The sequence below is a fragment of the Mustela lutreola genome, chromosome 5 (genome assembly GCF_030435805.1).
Source record: "Mustela lutreola isolate mMusLut2 chromosome 5, mMusLut2.pri, whole genome shotgun sequence".
NCBI classification, from domain to species: domain Eukaryota; kingdom Metazoa; phylum Chordata; class Mammalia; order Carnivora; family Mustelidae; genus Mustela; species Mustela lutreola.
The window spans coordinates 13,681,546-13,699,416 of NC_081294.1; the positions used below are offsets into that span (position 1 = coordinate 13,681,546).

At 41.3% G+C, this 17,871-nt stretch overlaps 1 long non-coding RNA gene across 1 annotated transcript in view; it reads left to right on the top strand.

Moving 5' to 3' along the window:
• LOC131831302 (uncharacterized) overlaps positions 1-17,490 on the top strand; it is a 40,455-nt gene extending 22,965 nt beyond the window's left edge. Inside the window, exon 2 of the long non-coding RNA XR_009353589.1 lies at positions 17,340-17,490. This is a non-coding gene — a long non-coding RNA (uncharacterized LOC131831302). The remainder of the gene's footprint in view (positions 1-17,339) is intronic.
• The last annotated feature ends 381 nt before the right edge of the window (positions 17,491-17,871 follow it).

The window sequence follows — 17,871 nt, forward strand, 5'->3', positions numbered from 1 at the left end:
GGACTGAATATCTATGTCCCCCCAAAATGTGTGTATGGTGAAATCTTAACCCCCAATGTGATTGCATTAGTAAGTGGGATCCTTCGGAGGCTGGAGGCCTCATGAATGGGATGGTGTTCTCATAAAGAAGACCCTAGAGGATTCCCTTATGCCAGTGAGAGCCCAGAGGGAAACCTGCCATCTATGCAGTGAGGCAGTGGGCTCTCACCAGGTGCTGGATCTGCCACCAGCTTGCTCTTGGACTTCCCAGCTTCCAGAACTGTGAGAAATAAATGTTTGTTGTTTAAGCCCCTTGGTCTATGGTATTTTGTTACAACAACGCACATGGGCAACTGAGATGCTATGATAATATTAGCATCACAAGGGAACCCTCAGAATAGATCTGAAGTGGTGCCTGATACCGAAGAAGTGTTGATCGAATACTGACCAGTCGAATGAATATATATAGAAAGCCCTGTTCCCTAAGCAACTAAGAACAATTGTTCTTGTCAATTAACTCTTCATTTTGGCATTCTCTCATTGACTCTTCTGGGTTCCTTAGTGAGGAGCAAGGTGTGAGGACAGAAATGTGACTCTGTCTGGAGGAATAAGCTGTTATTAACTGAGTGTTGACTATGAGCCTGGGGCTGTCTCACCAGAACCCCAGGAGATAGCGCCCCTTAAGGGCCCAGTTTTACAGGGGGGAATAGTAGTGCCCAAAGTCATGGGGGCTAAAACCCAGAACTTGGACTGGGATCTAGATCAGACTGCAAAGCTTAATCATTATTCTACAGTCTGGTGTGTTGAGAGAGGAGAGGGATCTCCTTATCACTGGTCAGTGACACTTCTTAGTCTTCACTTGGTTCCCCAGCCACCCCGTACTTGCTTTCTCAGTCTGAGGGCACCCATTTGCTAAGGGCATGGTGGGATCAAATGCCTGTTCAGATCTTTCTACAAGTCCAAGCTCCATATTCTATCCCATAATGGTCGTTTTGACAGCCAGGAAGGTACCTCTTCTTCTCTTTCTCTTCCAAGATTAATTAATTAATGAGAAAAAGAGAGAGAGAGAGAGAGAGTGCACGAGTAGGGCAGTAGAGGGATGAGGGGGAGTGGGAGAGAGTGAATCCCAAGCAGAATCTGTGCCGAGCACAGAGCCTGATGTGAGGCTCAATCTCATGACCCTGAGATCATGACCTGAGGCAGGTCAAGAGTCAATTGCTCAACCAACTCAGCCACCCCGGTGACCTCTTCCAAAATTTAAACACAAAGAGATAAACATCTTGAGTAAAAGCTCTGCTTTGTGGCTCCTGTTCATCTTCCCATGTTTTCACTTGACCTCTGCATGATGCTTTTCAACCCTAGAGATGCTTTCAAAAAATCTGGGGAGCTTTTAAAAAGGGCAGGTCCTGAGCATCACCCCCCCGCCCCCGTCAGAATCTTAGGATGAGGCAAGGGTGGTGGTCTTTATTTTTAAATATATTCGGGAAATTCTAAGGTGAGAAAAGACCAAAACAACCAACATACAGGATAGGACAGGGTTGAATGCAGGACCAAGGATTGAGGCAAAAATCCAGAAAAAAAAATTTTGAATTCCTTTTCCATTCCCAAGCACTCAGTCCAAAGGATAGACCACACCTATCAGAATCTGGAGTGGGTAACTAAGTTGACTATGTCCCTTGAATGGTCCTAAGTGATGGGCATGGCTGTCATATCATATCTCCATCCTGGTGCCTTTTTGTTGAGAATAATAGTTTGAGGAAACTAAGACAGATTCAAGTTATTTGGGGTATCTTGTGCTTGATGCAAAGGAGAGTCGTAGGGTGGGAAGGGGGATGAAAAGGGGTTGCTTTTCTGGTGGTGATAACCAGCACTTGGTCTTGCAGGAGGAGAGGAGAAGGGAGAAACAGGCCCAGATGTTTCCACTGCCTCTCTGTTAACTCCATCCTGGGCTTGGGGCGCAGTCCCAGATTCCAGCTGGAATGAAGTGTTGGCTGATCTAATTCAGGCAAGCTTAGTGGGATGCACAGAGAGCACGTGTGGTCAACAAGGCTACTGAGCTATGAATTCATCCTGGGACAGCCATTTCAGGCTGCTGACCTTTGGAGACTACTGATATGCAGACTGAAATTTAGAAAATATACCTTAATTTTATTTGAAAAAACTTTAGGGTCTCCCAAATATCTTTTTTTAGCTGTCTTTTTGTGTAATATGTCCTTTTGGGAGAAGAGTTATTGTGGCGCAGTTAAACGCTTTCATTAACCTTCCTCCTCATGTGGAGATAACAAGTAAAAAGTACAACTTCTTGCAGAATAGGAACCCGAATATATCTGGAGAAATAAACTGGTGTGGTTGTTGTCTGTATTGAGAACGGACTACAGTCGGCACTTAGACTGGCTGGTGGGGAGCGTCAGTCATTGAATCAGTGGCAAATGTCCATTCCTTCCAGCCATGAAGCCTTTAGAGCATTTCAGATAAACCAGTTTACTAAATGCCAAGACAACTCCTGTGCCAAAGTTTCTTTTGGGCCTCTGTCCAGGTGGGTATCTAGAAGCACGGTCTATGCGAATGATGAGTAGGCAGACTGGGGCTTCTTCCATTATTGTTCACCCAAGAGACTACTCTGACCCCCACTCCCCATCTTTGGGAGTTTCTGATGTCTAAGGGTAAAGATTTAATAAACGAAGGTATCAGGCCTCAGTGCACATATTCCCCTCACTTCTCTGACCTTGCTTTCACTGGGGGTGGGCTGGCCAGGCCAGAAGCCAGATGAGGGATGAGTGGGAGGTGTGCCCTCATACCCTGCCAGTCCTCCTGAGGTTCCAGGAATCTTCTATCTCAAATATCTTGCCAGATTCTAAAGCTCTTTGCAGACAAAGGAATCTATATACTCTAAGTAGCATTGAATTTCAGAATCCAACAAATGCAGGATCTATTACAGCCCAATAAACTAGAACAACATGTGCATAAAATGAAAGGTACCCATGAAAACTTACTTCACCAGCACAGTTGTTGGGGTTTTGTCCTAGTTAGTTTTGTGATTTAAAACATTGTAAAATATACAAGCAGTACGTGAAACGGTGTACATACAACTTAAACAAAAATGAACATCTATGTTGAGAAATGAAGAAGCACCAGTACCCCAGAAATGTCCTGTGTGCTCCAATCAGATCACGTATCCTTCCCCCCTTCCCACCCCTCATAATGACTGCCTGAATTTTGCGTTAATCACACCCTTGTTTTTTATTGTGGGGATACGCGCGCGCGCGCGCGCGTGTGTGTGTGTGCGTGCTTGTGTGTGTGTAACCATAATGTGAATGTATCAATAAATAGCATTTTAATTTTTGCCTACTTTTGAACTTTATATGAACAATTTGTTTCTTTGGACCCACATTGTTTTTGAAATTCAGCCACATTGATGCATGTAACTCGGTCCATTCATTTTCACCATGTAAGACACCAGGGTGTAGTAAACTAATGACGATGACATTTAATAGCTGTACTGTTGATGGATGCTTGTATTGTTTCCTTTATGAAGAACACTGCCAAAAACATTTGTGAACATGGTTCCTGATGAACATGTGTCAAGTTAGATTTTGACAACTTTTTTTTTCTTTCTTTTCTTTCTTTCTTTTTCCAGACTCCTTTCATTGAGGAATCATCAGGAAATGAGAAAAATTCTCAAGACTGGAGCTTACCAGCCTTTTCCCTTTTTTTAAAACATGGGAAGAGTTGGAATTTAGGGGCCATTGAAACAATGAGCATGATGAGGAATTTTGGCAAAATTCTAAAAAGAAAATTAGGTGTTATTTGTTCTTAAGAGTGCTTAAAAAGTGAGGTCACTAAAAATAAGCCATGACAAATTATTTTAATCAATCCCTCTGGAAGGGTCACCCTACCGGTCGATCTAGGAAATGCTTTATTTACCTTCTTTTCCTTAGATTATCCTAGGAGTCTCTGAATAAAGTCCCCATTATAGGTCTATTTCCAGTGGCTTCTATTTTTTTGTTTGTTTCCATGCCAATTTCTCTAGCCCACAAGCTCTACTGGTCTGGGACCCTATCTTAATCATCTAACAAAGTGTTTGACTATAAGCTAGTCCTCCCCGGAGGTTTATTGGATGGATTCTTTCCTTGAAGACAAGACTAGGAGCAGTATAGGCAGGAGATTATTGATTAACAGATAAATATCTGTTTAGAAACCTCTGTTTCAATATTTTTTGAGGGTTCAGATGAGTTTCTTTTATATGACAGCTTCATTGAGAAGTAATTCATATACCACACAATTGACCCACTTAATTTGTACAAGTCAGTGTTCTCTTGTATGTACAAGAAATCACCACAATCAATCTTAGAACATTTTCATTACTCTAAAAAAAACCTCTATACCTATCAGCAGTCACTTCCCATATCTTCCCAACCTCCGCAGGCCTAGGCATCCACTAACCAACTTACAGTCTTTACAGATTTGTCTATCCTGAATATTTCATATAAATGGAATCATATCATGTATGCTCTTGTGTGATTGGTTTATTCCACTTAGCAGAATATTTTTACGTTTTGTTGGTGTTGTGGCATGTGTCAGTATTGTGTTCCTTTTTATTGCCAAATAATATTCCATCCTATGGGTATAACACATTTTACTTACCCATTTATCAGTTGATAGACATTTGTGTTATTTCTACATTTTGGCTATTTCGAATAACACTGGTGTGAATATTTGTGTACATGTTTTTGTGGACACATGTTTTTATTTCTTTCTGAAACATTTTCCTTTTATTTCATTTCTCTTGAGTATATACCTACAAGTGAGATTGCAGGGTCTACTGTAACTCTAACTTTTTGAGGAACCTGTCTTGGTCAATATTTTAAGAAGCAATTTAGGTGAAGACAAAATGTATAATGACCAAATTTATGAATGGCATAAATCTGCAAGAATTAATGCTCTAGCTGTTGCTCTTCAATATGGTAGCCATCAGCCAAATGCAGCCGTTGAGAACTTAAAATGTGATTAGTCTGAATTAAGATGAGTTATAATTGTAAAAATATATACAGGGATTTCAAAGACCTATGTATAAAAAAAGAAGGTAAATTGTCTCATAGATTGTCTCAAAAATAATTAGTTTACTGATCACATGTCGAAGTGCTAGTATTTTGGATACATTGGAGTAAGTAAAATTAATTTCACCTGCTTCTCTTTACTTTTTCAGCATGGCTACAAAAAATTTGAAATTATGTGTGTGTTTCATGTTCTGTTTTTTTTTTTTTTTTGGTTTGTTTTTATTACTTTTTTTTATTGTTTTAAATTTTAAGTCCAGTGTAACATAACATACAATGTTATGTTAGTTTCAGGCATACGATAGTGATTAAACATTTCTATACATTGCTCAGTGCTCATCATGATACCCGTACTCTTTATTCCCCATCACCTGTTTCCCCCATTCCTCCACCCCCCTCCCGTCTGGTAACCATCAGCTTGTTCTCTGCAGTTAAGAGCCTGTTTCTTGGCTTGACTCACATTTTATTTTTATTGGGCATCACTACACTATTCTCTTCATATCTATTTCCTCCTTTAAACATTAGATGAATACTAACCTGGTGGGGTTTGGAATCAGACCAATCTGGATTCAAAACCAAATTCTTCTTAGCTATAAAGCTGTGGGCAAGTTAGTAACATTTCTAAGTTTTAATTCTCTTAATGGTAAAATTTTTATTTTTAATTTTTAAAAGATTTTTTTTAAATTTATTAGAGAGTGATCGAAAGAGACAGAGAAAGAAGGAGCAGGGCGAGGGGCAGGAGGAAAGGGAGAAGTAGCGGGGAGCCCGATGAGGTGGGACTTCATCCCAGGATTCCAGGATCATGACCCGAGCCTGAGCTGAAGCCAGATACTTAACCAACTGAGTCACCCAGAAGTCCCAACTGTAAATTTTTCAAAAAATAATACAAATTATACTTAATTTTATCGGAACTTTATGAAGATTCAATAACAAAAGTTACATAAAGAACTTAGCTGAATGCAGGCATCGAGAAAGAGCTACATAGAGAAAGAGCTACATAAATGTTAGTTCTTTTCGCTGTCTTCCTCATTGACATTCCGTGAAGTGATAGGTAATTAACCAGATGATTGATAGGTCTGAGTTGTGACATGTGCCCCCTCCTGTGACTTACAGTGTATTTATTTTAATAAAGGTACTTCGAGATATTATGTTTAATAAAATGTTTCGGGTAGGCTGGATGTCATAAAGAATATGAAAAACCACTTTCGTCTCTTCTGTGATTTTAGAATTTAACTTTGCTTGTTTGCAGTACAATAGATGCCAAGTCTTAAAATAATTTGGGGCTGCTTGAACTTTACTCAACACTAAGGATATGTTGAGATTGTTTGCATGTGGTTCAGGATGTCATTCGAACCATCCAGAACTCATTCAATATGGAAAACTGAGTGAGAACTTCTCAAGGGAACTTATTCTCTCTCCAGAGGTCAATGGAATTTCCTGTTTCTGTTTGGACTCAAAATATCACATGGAGTTCCGCTTTCTCTGAAGGCTTTGGATCCTGGCTTGACCCAGTCACAGTTTAATTTAAGTGAAAAACACACACATCACAGACTCACCACCTCCCCCAGTTCTGAGGCATGCCTGGTGGACCAGAGGTTGACTTCTCCGATCAACAGGGACCACAGATGGTACTCCCTTCACTTTGCTGAGGAGAGTTCCTTCCTTCTCCAGAATTGTCGGCTACCCACAATTGTTTTTCTACCTTTTTGCAGTTTTGGAAGGAGATTGAGCACAAAATGGCTAGAAAGGAATTGGTAATAACCTTTGCTTATTCGAAGGAAAAATCTGCTTTTAAAAAACTAAAGTTTCCAATAATCAAATAAAACTTCATGATGTACTGAAGGTTGAAGGCAGCTCTTCCCTTGTTTATATATAAGAGGATAGATACAGATAATTACACTCTCATTGCTTGGACATTAATTTTTTTGTTTTCTATATTCTCCCCCCCCCGCCCAGTGATCTGTTTCTAGAATGTTCCTATATGGTATGCAGTTAAAAAAAATTTCAAAGCTGCCTCTCCACTTTTTGGGGAAGGGTAGAGAGCTCCATCTTGGGTAATGGAGCAGGCATACTCTACAGGCCCTCTTGACCATCTTGCTCCCATTTGCTTGATTAGAGCGTAAGCATCTTTCAGCCATGTGTTGAACTTGGCACCCTGAGATTCCTGCTAAAAGTTGCAATTCCTTCAACATCCTGCTGCACTCTCTGGGAGAAGTTTCTAAAGACTTCCAGCTGTCACTGAGAATGACGAAGGACCCTTTCCTGACAGGATTGCTTTGATTGTCCTGCCTCTAAACAATGGATAAGAAAACATCAACTGCCATTTCTAGGGCAGTAGAATATTGGAAATATTTGGGTCCTCTTCCTCAAGGATGGGAGAAGCCATGGCCACATGCTGATAAAATTCCTCTGGTGCTCAGGGTGTCCACAGAGATTATTTGATTCCTCAGGAAGTCAAGTCGAAGTGTAAAGCAGTGTTGATTTATCAGGATCAATTGAAAGCTCCTTGTAGCTTCTAGTCTGTCAAGTCTTTCTCAACTTCCTGTTTCTACCACTTTATTTTTTAAAGATTTTATTTACTTATTTGACAGAGATCACAGGTAGGCAGAGAGAGGGGGGGGAAGCAGGCTCCCTGCTGAGCAGAGAGCCCAATGCGGGGCTCCATCCCAGGACCCTGGGATCATGATCTGAGCCGAAGGCAGAGGCTTTGACCCACTGAGCCAGCCAGGCGCCCCATCCGTTTCTATCATTTACAGAAAAGTATTCGTTTGCTCCGTCTTTGAACCTACTTCATGTTGTTCCCTTAAGCAGGGAAGAGGTCACCAAGAAGAAGCCAAAGAATTGCTTGTGTTTCTTCTTCCTCCAACCCATTTAGAATTTTGATGACCCTTCATCTTCAGAAAAACAAGGCAGATGACTAGCTATGGGTCGTTCTAAATGATACCAAGTCCTGCCCAGAGATGGGAGCCAGGCACACCTACTTGATTTTCTAAAATGAGAATGTTTGATGATGAGCAGATAGCAACTCAGGTAGAGAAGGCAATAGGTAAGTTTTCTCTTCTGGGATCATTATTTTTCCTCACTCCTGGCAATACTGACTTGAAACCAAAAAATTATTCAATGAACTTGAAATCACTTCAGTCGATCCATAGTTCTCATCAGAATAAGAAGGAGTGGATTTAGAGAATAACTCATTCATACTCCACATTTTGATTTTTTTTATATTTTCCAGTTTTTTGGAAGTATTATTTAATTTTAATTCCAGTATAGTTAACATTTTTTTTAAGTATTAAAAAAATTTATTTTTATTTTTTCCCCAGTTTTCATCCAAAATAATGCAGAGAAAAGAGTAATCTCTTTACATTCGATAATCCCAATGTCATTTAACCAAGTGGTTAACGATTCAGCATTAAAAAACTCATGTCGGGGCGCCTGGGTGGCTCAGTGGGTTAAGCCGCTGCCTTCGGCTCAGGTCGTGATCTCAGGGTCCTGGGATCGAGTCCCGCATCGGGCTCTCTGCTCAGCCTGCTTCCTCCTCTCTCTCTGCCTGCCTCTCTGCCTACTTGTGATCTCTCTCTGTCAAAATAAATAAATAAATAAAAAATCTTAAAAAAAAAAAAAACCTCATGTCAAAAAAACTTAAAAAACAAAACAAAAAAATTGTTCTGGGAGACTTTAATATCTCTCTTTCAGAAGTATTTAGACCAAACATAAAAATCAGGAGGAAGAGAGTTTGAAAAAAAAAAAAAAAGTAATGAATACCCTCAATATAATAGAGATATGTATAGGACTTTATATCCTACAGAAAATGTGTGTTGTTTTATGACTCTGGGGACTTTCAGCACTCAATCCCATCAGTGACCACAAAGAGAACGTGAATAAATTCCAGAAAGGGGAAGTTTTGGAGGCCATATTCTTTGCTTCTAATCCAATCAGCCTGGAAACCTCATATAAAGATACTGAATTAAAGAAAGCTTTACCTAACCTAGTGGGACCTGTTCGATGTCAGATGTTATCGGTGGCCGTAATAAGCAGTGTAGAGCTCCTACAGTAACTGAGAACTTGGGAATACAGGCCCAGCCAATGGTACTAGGTAATTGGGAGACGAGGATTTTATTGAGGGAGAGTATGTGGGTCAGCCTTTAATCCTCTGAAATGTTCCCACAGGTTCAGAAAATCTTGGTAAGGAATGAACTCCCGGATCCAAACAGCTGACAAGCAGGAATGAACTTTAAATGTTATTTCTTTTTCTTCCCTGCATTGAGGAAATGAGGACCCCTTTAACAATGAAGGTTTTTCTAAGGGTCATGATAAGATCTTTCTTCCGCGTCTGGAGCTGGACTCGAAGGCTCTAGACTCTTAATCAGCAGAAAGAGGAAACCAAGGTTTCCTTCCTGGATCTTCCTGGCCTCTGTAGAGCGCAGAGCCACTTTGTGTAGAGTTTTCTGGATGCTGCCAGCTCAAGATCCGTTTTTATGTTGAATTCCCCCTTGGCATGAGACCAAACAAAGGGCTGTGTTCCCTTTTCAGTGTGTGGTTCCTTAAAAGAAATTCTTTTCTATCTCCTACAGGTAAAGCGGCTTAAGTTACGTTGAATCAGCCTGTTCTGTCAATATCACGGTTATTGGTGTTGAATGAAAAAATATATTTCATGAAGTAACCTGTGTGGGTTGGGTTGGGATGGGGCAGTAGTTGCCTTTGATGAAGGAAATCTTTTAAATTTAGGTAAAGAATTCCCTGGTTTATCCCTGCCTGTGACAAAAAGAAAACTTTATTTTGGGCATTCAGTAACACTCACAAGATGTGGGAGGGGTCCAGAGTGCTGAGACAGCCTCTCTCTATGATTTGGATGTGGAAACAAGCCCTCTGAACTCTTTCCCCATTTTTTAAAATCCTTTTTTGTAAAACGGGATCAGTTAAGAAAGTGAACGTGGGTCCACCGTGGCTGAACGTGAGTCATCGGCTTGTAAAGCCGCATGTTTCTAGAAGATGCCACATTGCAAAAGACTTCTAATAATATGCTCTGAATGAGCTAGAAAGAATTTTAACTTCATTCTGAAGTAAAGTGGTTACCTCAGAAGAATGGGGGGTGGGGGGAGCAATCCACAAGCCCGCAAACTCTTGTTTGCATCTTGTAGGCTCGAACACATGGAGTTCTGTTGCAACAATGGTCTTCACAGAACCAGCTTGTTTCGTTAAAACAAGCTTAAATTGAATAATTACTACCTTATGAGGCCCTCAGATATTTCCAACGGAGTCCTCTTTCTCGTTCTCTTTCAGCTTCCTCTTTCTGACAGCTCTCCCACAAGGGGTGTCCTTTTTGGAGGGTGGTTTTTCTGGGAGAGGAGGCAATAGGGCGGGATGGTGTCCTTGAGCGCTCGCGACCCCAAGCCTGTCTTATGGAGTCTGCTCCTCCTCCTCTGCTCAGGCCAGGCCCTCCTGTTCCAAGGACCAAAGCCCCCAGAAAGCAGCATCAGAGCAGAGGACAGTTGCACCCCTGCTGCCATTTTCCTGTGCAGCCTGAGGTCACACAAAAGGAGAACCACTCCTTCCTCCACCTCCTGTAGCACAAGGGGGAGCAGGCTTTATTTATGGGCTTCTTGGGAAGAAATCTGGTTTGAAGTTTGTAAAGCCAGCTGCTAGGAAATAAAATATGCCCTCAAGCCAAAGAGGTATTCCCCCCCCCCCCCCGTGTTTGCTTAGAATTTGGAAGGAACACTAGTACTTATTGTCTAATGTGTAGGGCGGAAGCAAGAAGAGATGCATGCATATACATGAAAGTTTTCGAACGTCTTGAAAGGAAGTTATTCTTACCCTGAAAAGAACAAAAAATGCCAGGATTCAGCAAACATTAACTGTTCAAATACGTGATTTCATCGTTTGGTTAATCTAACAAAATTTAGAGCAAAGGGTATTCCCATAAAAGGAAACAAAAGGGTAAGAGCATTTATTGAGATGTGCGCTGATGTCGGGGCGGCCTTCTCTTGCCTGGCGCCCTGATGTGTATTATGCGCCCGCGGGGACAGGGCAACTTGGAGCCACACACGCGCAGGGTGACTGCTCACAGGTGGGCTACGTGAGCTCTCCGACCTGGAGCCCCGTGCAAGTCAGTAAGCGCACAAGCTTGTGTCCCTCGCGTGGGCTCCCCTGATGCGGACCAGAAGATCCAGCACGGAGGATGGATGAGCAAAGCTTGTCCTAGAGTCCTCAGGCCACGGCACTCGGCAGGATCTTCCGATGCGCCCATGATGAAAGCAAACGGGTGACAACGCTGTTGAGCCGTCCGGACTCTGGCTCTGGCCGAGATGGTGAAATCCCCGTACTCAGGAGCAGTTACGGTTTTCCTTCCGGCCACTCGGAGGGGCTTTCCTCAAACTGTTAGGTTCAGTGTCACCAAATCCTTACCACGTGGGTAACGTTCAAGCTGTAAGGTCTTGGGCGGGGGGGGGGGGGGGGGGGGGGCGCGGAGGGGACAGTCGGGGGAGGGACCTGCACTGCTGGGCGGGGAGGATCCCCCAGTCCGCGGTGAGTCCGTCCAATCAAAGCGCCAGGGAAGGAACTTTCTCTTGTCGCCCCAGGAGCAGGTCCAGAGAAGGTGCCCTTGGAGACAGGCAGAGTTAAATCGTGAGAAGTTCCTTCCCCACCTACCAGTCGAGGCAGTGTGCAAGAAAGACCTGGTTTTTGTCTTTTTTTTCTGGAGTTTCCCACCATACTGATCCCCTCAGCTTGTACTAACTTTATGGGGGACTTAGATGTTACCTCTTGATTGTCTGGGTTTTTTTGTTTGTTTGTTTGTTTGTTTTTCTAAGGTTTTTAAAGAGGATTTCTCAGGAGTACGTGGAGAAAGAAGTTTCTTAAGGCTTTTGAGTAAGACCACCAGGCAACTGTGAGCCGGGACGGAGCGTGGATCCACAGTGGTTCCCGAACCTGGTTGCATTTAACGGTTACTCCGAGGGGCGTCTGGGTGGCTCAGTCGGTTGAGCCTCTGCCTTTGGCTCAGATCATGATCTCAGGGTCGAGGGATCGAGCCCCGCATCCGGCTCCTTACTCAGTAGGGAGCCTGCTTCTTCCCTCTCCTATTAACCCTCCCTTGTTCGTGCTCTTTCTCTCTCTGTTTCAAGTAAATAAAAAAAAATAATAATAATTAAGAGTTATTCCAAGAGCTTGTTAAACGATACTGATGGGATGCTGCAGGACTTAAAGGGAGTGTACTGATGTTTGTCATTTCCTCTGAAATGTGGCAAAAGATAAACACGATGGGTCAGCTTGTGACAGATACAGAAAGATGTTAACTCTAGAAGCTAGGTTTTGGGTGTGCAAGTGTCCACTATGAAATTCTTTTATTTTCTTTTATTTGGCATGTTTGGACCTTTCAAGGGTAAAATGTTGGGGGGAAAAAAGAAATACTAGAAAATGTATACTATTTGCATGAGAGGAGAAATGCTGGAATGCAGAGTAGAATGAGAGCAGTTGAAGGATGAATTAGCAAATTGCACAGTTAGATTCAGAAACTGTCCCCAAAGGGGGAAAAGAACCCCAAATAAGAAAGGTGAAAGAATAAGAAAACATAAAATGATGAGGTATATGGGATGGTAGTTAAGTATGAGCAATCCCAGCAAGATGATAAATGAAAATCAAGAAAAAGATACATTTGAAAAAATAAAGAGGGAGATTAAAAAAACACAGATGGAAACACCACCACAGAGGCGGATGCTGGTTTTACTCCGTCCACCTTCCCTTGTCGGGGAGATCCGAGTTTCTAAATGAATCCCAGCTCTGGCGTGTTCCATGCACCCTCTGTCCTTTGCTGTGAATTCAGCCTTGAGAGGTGCTGGCAGAGAAGAGAGAGGGAGTCTTGGAGACCAAGACGCCTTAAAAACAAACAGGTATGGGAGTGCAACAATGATCAAAATGAAGTCAATGCCGCTTCTTCAAAAAACATTTTCTTTTAAAATGTATTTATTGGACCGAGAGAGAGAGAGAGAAAACACAAGCAGCCCAAGCTACAGGCTGAGGGAAGAGGGAGAAGCAGGCAGACACCTAACCACTGAGCCACCCCAGCACCCCGTGAATGCCGCTTTTTTAATGACAGACTGGGCTTTCTTTTTGTTCTGAAAGATTGCCTTATTTTGGTTGGTAATTTCTTGATTGCAATGACAGCAGAAAAACAAATATTAAAAAAAAAATTACACTCTTTCTTGGCCAGATTCTTGTGCTATTGGAGGTCAATGGAATTGAACTTCATGTATTTATAGCTCAATTAATATTCTGGGGGCCTCAAATAAAAACCTTCGTGCATGAAAATGAAAGGCATGCTAGTTATTTAAAATTAGCTTTATTGTTTTTGTTAAAGTGATAGACTTGTATTATAAAAATTCAAGCCATATAGAAAGCTTAAAGAAGAAGGTTAAAAAAAGAAACCCTCAAAATTCTAAATGCTATCACCAGGAATGAAATCATTATTAACATTTTATGGGGCATCTGGTGGCTCAGTCGGCTAAGTGTCTGCCTTTGGCTCAAATCATGATCCAAGGGTCCTGGGATGAAGCCTGGCACTGGGCTCCCTGCTCGGTGGAGAGTTTGCTTCTCGCTCGCCCTCTGTGCCTCCCCACTGCTTGTGTTCTCTTTTTCTCTCAAATGAATAAATAAAATCATTATCAACATTTTATTGTATTTTTTTAAAAAGATTTTATTTATTTATTTGACAGACAGAGATCACGGGTAAGCAGAGAGGCAGGCAGGGAGAGAGGGGAATCAGGTTCCCCGCTGAGCAGAGAGCTCAATCCCAGGACCCTGAGATCATGACCTGAGCCGAAAGCAGAGGCTTAACCCACTGAGCCACTCAGGCACCCCCATTATTAACATTTTAAATACTTCTATGTCTACACAGCCAAAAGGATGGAAGTACAAGATTTATTTACAACATGGGGATCAAATGCTCTATACTGTATTTGTGAAAACCAATTTGTTTTTGAATTTAATAGAAAAATACTGAATTTTAACTGAATTTCTAAACTTTGGATACTAGTGCTTTTAAAAGTTTGCAAAGGAGATTAAAAAATAAGTTTACAGGTGATGAAACTATATTCCAATCCATATTATTTTATATATTTTTCCCTCCTGCTGTGAACAGTGAGGATATTAGTGAGCATGTACTCCTTCTCTTGTTTTTCACCTGTTTACCACCCCCTTGGTTCCTCCCCCCTTTTTAAAAAATATTGTCAGGACTCATAATGTTTACATTCTGTTTCAAAATATAATCCTGCTTTCACTTCAGTTTAACTTACACTCTTACCTTGATAATCATGATGATCCTGATAAATATGGCTTATAATTATTCAGTGCTTATTGAAGGGCCAAGCATTATGCTAACACTTTTTTGTAGTAGTTCATTTCATTCTCATAATGACTTTCATATGGATGAGAAAACTGAGACACAGAGAGGTTTAGTAACTTGGTCGAGGTCACACAGTGAGTGAGAGTCTGACTCTTAGGTCTGGTTGTATTGCTACACTAGCTGTACTGAGATATTCTAGTAGTCTTTTTGGACAAAATTATGTGGATCCTCTAGTTCCTGAGTTCCTGATGTCTAAGGGTATATGTCACTTTTATACCTCAAGGACAGTTTGGCTGGGCATAAAATTCGAGAGTCACACTCTCTTGTGTACCTTTGTAAACAGGATCCCCTGGCTTCTGGTATTGACCATTGTTGGGAAGAAGTCTGAGGCTAAAGTGATTTTTTTTCTAACAGTTGTATTGCTACACTAGCTGTACTGAGATATTTGAGTAGTCTTTTTGGACAAAATTATGTGGATGCTCTAGTTCCTGAGTTCCTGATGTCTAAAGGTATATGTCACTTTTATACCTCAAGGACAGTTTGGCTGGGCATAAAATTCGAGAGTCACACTCTCTTGCGTACCTTTGTAAACAGGATCCCCTGGCTTCTGGTATTGACCATTGTTAGGAAGAAGTCTGAGGCTAAAGTGATTTTTTTTTTTCTTTTGGAAGTAACTTATTTTTCAGCGTAAGTGTCTGAGGCATTATTTCTTTACTCTTGAAAGAAAGAGTAAAGAAATTTTTACTCCATAAATTTTCTCCATAAATTTTCCATGATGAGACAGAGTATAAATAGGTCTGTATAAATTTATACAGAAACAATATGTGCCCTCTTCCTCTGCAGGGTTGAGGTTTTATTTGAGAAGTCATATTGTTTTCTGTTCCACTTGTGTATCTTTTTAAGGACATCAATTACGCATATATCAGGAATCTTTTTCTCATTTTCGATATTTACCATGTTCTCTCTAATTATTTACGTCATTGTTCTTTTCCTTTTTGTTCCATCTAATTTCTCCAAATGTTTTCCTCCAAGTCTGTGACGATCTTAAATTTTGTTTATTCTGTCTTTGTTGCCTCTAATGTGGCTTTTAGCTTTGTAACGATTCTGTTCCCTTCTATTCCTCCATTCCCTTCACATATTGTCAGCTTGCCTTTTACCCCGTCTGCACTCATCACATTTACTTTGCCTTTTTGTACATTTTGAAAGCTCTCTTTTCAAAGAAGCCATTGAATCTCTAGTTTGAGACTCTGGAGAATAATTTGCAAACATTTTCCCTCATTTTTGTGAATGGTTCTTCTGATGTGTGTTCTCTGTTTTTCTGCCTATGTTCCTTTTTTTCTCTCTTTTCATGGTCAACACACAAATCCTATAGCTAACAGATTTTATGTGCATGATTCATCTTTAAATGGAGTCGTTCTATCTGCATTTGCTACAAAATGCAGTGATAGGGTTGAAGTGCTGGGAAAGGTGTGACAGAATGACCTGGCAATCTCCAGCAGGAATTAAGATGTATCATCTGAAAAGCTGCTCATCGACCACTGAGTTCTGCACTGGAGCATTTCTCACTGCAGACCTTGATGTGCGAAGGTTGGAGTGGCTCACGGTCCATCCTGAGTCTCACAGGTCTCATAAGTCTCACGAGTCTCATGGGTCGAGTTGTGTGTCCCTCCTCCCCCAAATTCATAGATTAAAGTTCTAACTCCCAGGACTTCAGAGTATGGCCTTATTTGGAGATATGGTCCTTACAGATGTAATTAGCTAAAAAGGAGGTCATACTGGAGAAAGGAGAACTGGTCTCCCGGTTAAAAAAACAAAAAACAAAAAACAAAAGCATGTGAAGAAACAGACACACACACACACACACACACAGGAAGAAAGACAAGTGAACCCGAAGGCAGAGAGTGGCTCATGTCATCTCCAAGTCCAGGAGGGAGACCTGGCACTGAAGCTTCCTTCACATCTCTCAGAAGGAACCAAACCTGCTGACACCTTGATCTTGGATTTCTAGCCTCCAGAATGGGGAGACGAGAACTTTTGTTGATCAGCTGCCCACCTGTGGTACTTGGCTAAGGCAACCCTAGCAACAGTTTGCACATTCTGTGTCTTTTTTTGGTGACAAATCCTCCCTCTCTATCACTCCTAGTAGTTTCCCTGGGCCAGGGCACTGGAATAGATATTGAACTGGATGTGTCTGCAAAGCTGGGGTGTCCTTCAGCTCTACTTTCCCCACCCCTCTGCAACCCAAACTCTCTCTCCCTGTCTTCCCAGTGTCTCTGTGTTATGTCACTAGTCAGGCAGCTTTTTCAGGATTAAGGTCCTTCCTTCGAGAGAAACCTCTAGGGAAATTATGTCAACTCTTACATGCTTTCTACTGCCAATAAATTTCATTTTACATTATTTTTGACAGATGTTCTTTCTTCTTTTAATTTGAGTCAGAGGATTTTACTTTAGTTAATTTAAAATGGAGTTTCTTACCTTTTGGGTCTTTTTGTTGTTTTTGATGGATTTCGGTGAGTATGGCAGAGTGAACATAACTTTATTCTATCATCTGTAAGTAAATATTTAAAGAAGACTTATAGTGACAAACATTTCCATTTCCATTTTTCAGATAAATAAACTCAGGCAAGGAATTTAAGAGCAGAGGCTTTATGAAGAAAATGAGAGCTGGTGCCTTAGGATTCTCTGTCTTGCTAGGAGTTTAGTGTAACTCGACTGAAAACGTTTGTAAATACCTTTGTTAAGCATGGGGCTGAGTGTGGGACATTTCTGTGTCTTCCCTAAAAGAAATGAGCATAGCCCTTTTATGGGGCATGAAGGCAGAAAAAAGCAATTATAATCCAGTATGGTTGGTGCAACACCAGAGATATGGATGGACAAGTTCTGTAGAGTCTCTAGACTCCCTATGCTAGAGGAATAACTGTACCTTGATTAGCAGTCACTGAATTCAAGCTTGTATTTGTTACTTCCAGGAGCTGATTTGACTGGGGTTGACGTGGACTGCTTCCAATGTGGATGAGAGCAAAGTTCCAGAAGCAATTTCAAATTTAGTTTTATTCCAGGAGTTGACAAGCTTTTTGTAAAAGAGTCAGATAATAAATATTTTAGACTTTGTGAGCTGCACTTGGTCTTTGTCACAAAATTTCCTTCTTTTTCCTTTTTTTTTTTTTTTTTTTAAATAGAACCCCTTTAAAAAATGTAAAAGCCATCATGGCTCTTGGATCATGCAAAAATAAGAGTGGACCAAAGTTGGCCAACCCTTGTTCTATTCTAGAGTACATCTTATTTCTTTTTAAAGATTTATCAATTTATTTGAGGGAGAGAGAGAGAAAGAGCAGGGGGAGGAACAGAGGTAGAGAGAGAATCCTGAAGCAGACTGCCTGTTGAGTGCAGACTACCACATAGGGCTCAGTCCCAGGACTCTGAGATCATGACCTGAGCTGAAATCAAGAGTCAGATGCCCAACTGACTGAGCCACCCAGGTGCACCTTAGAGTGGATATTA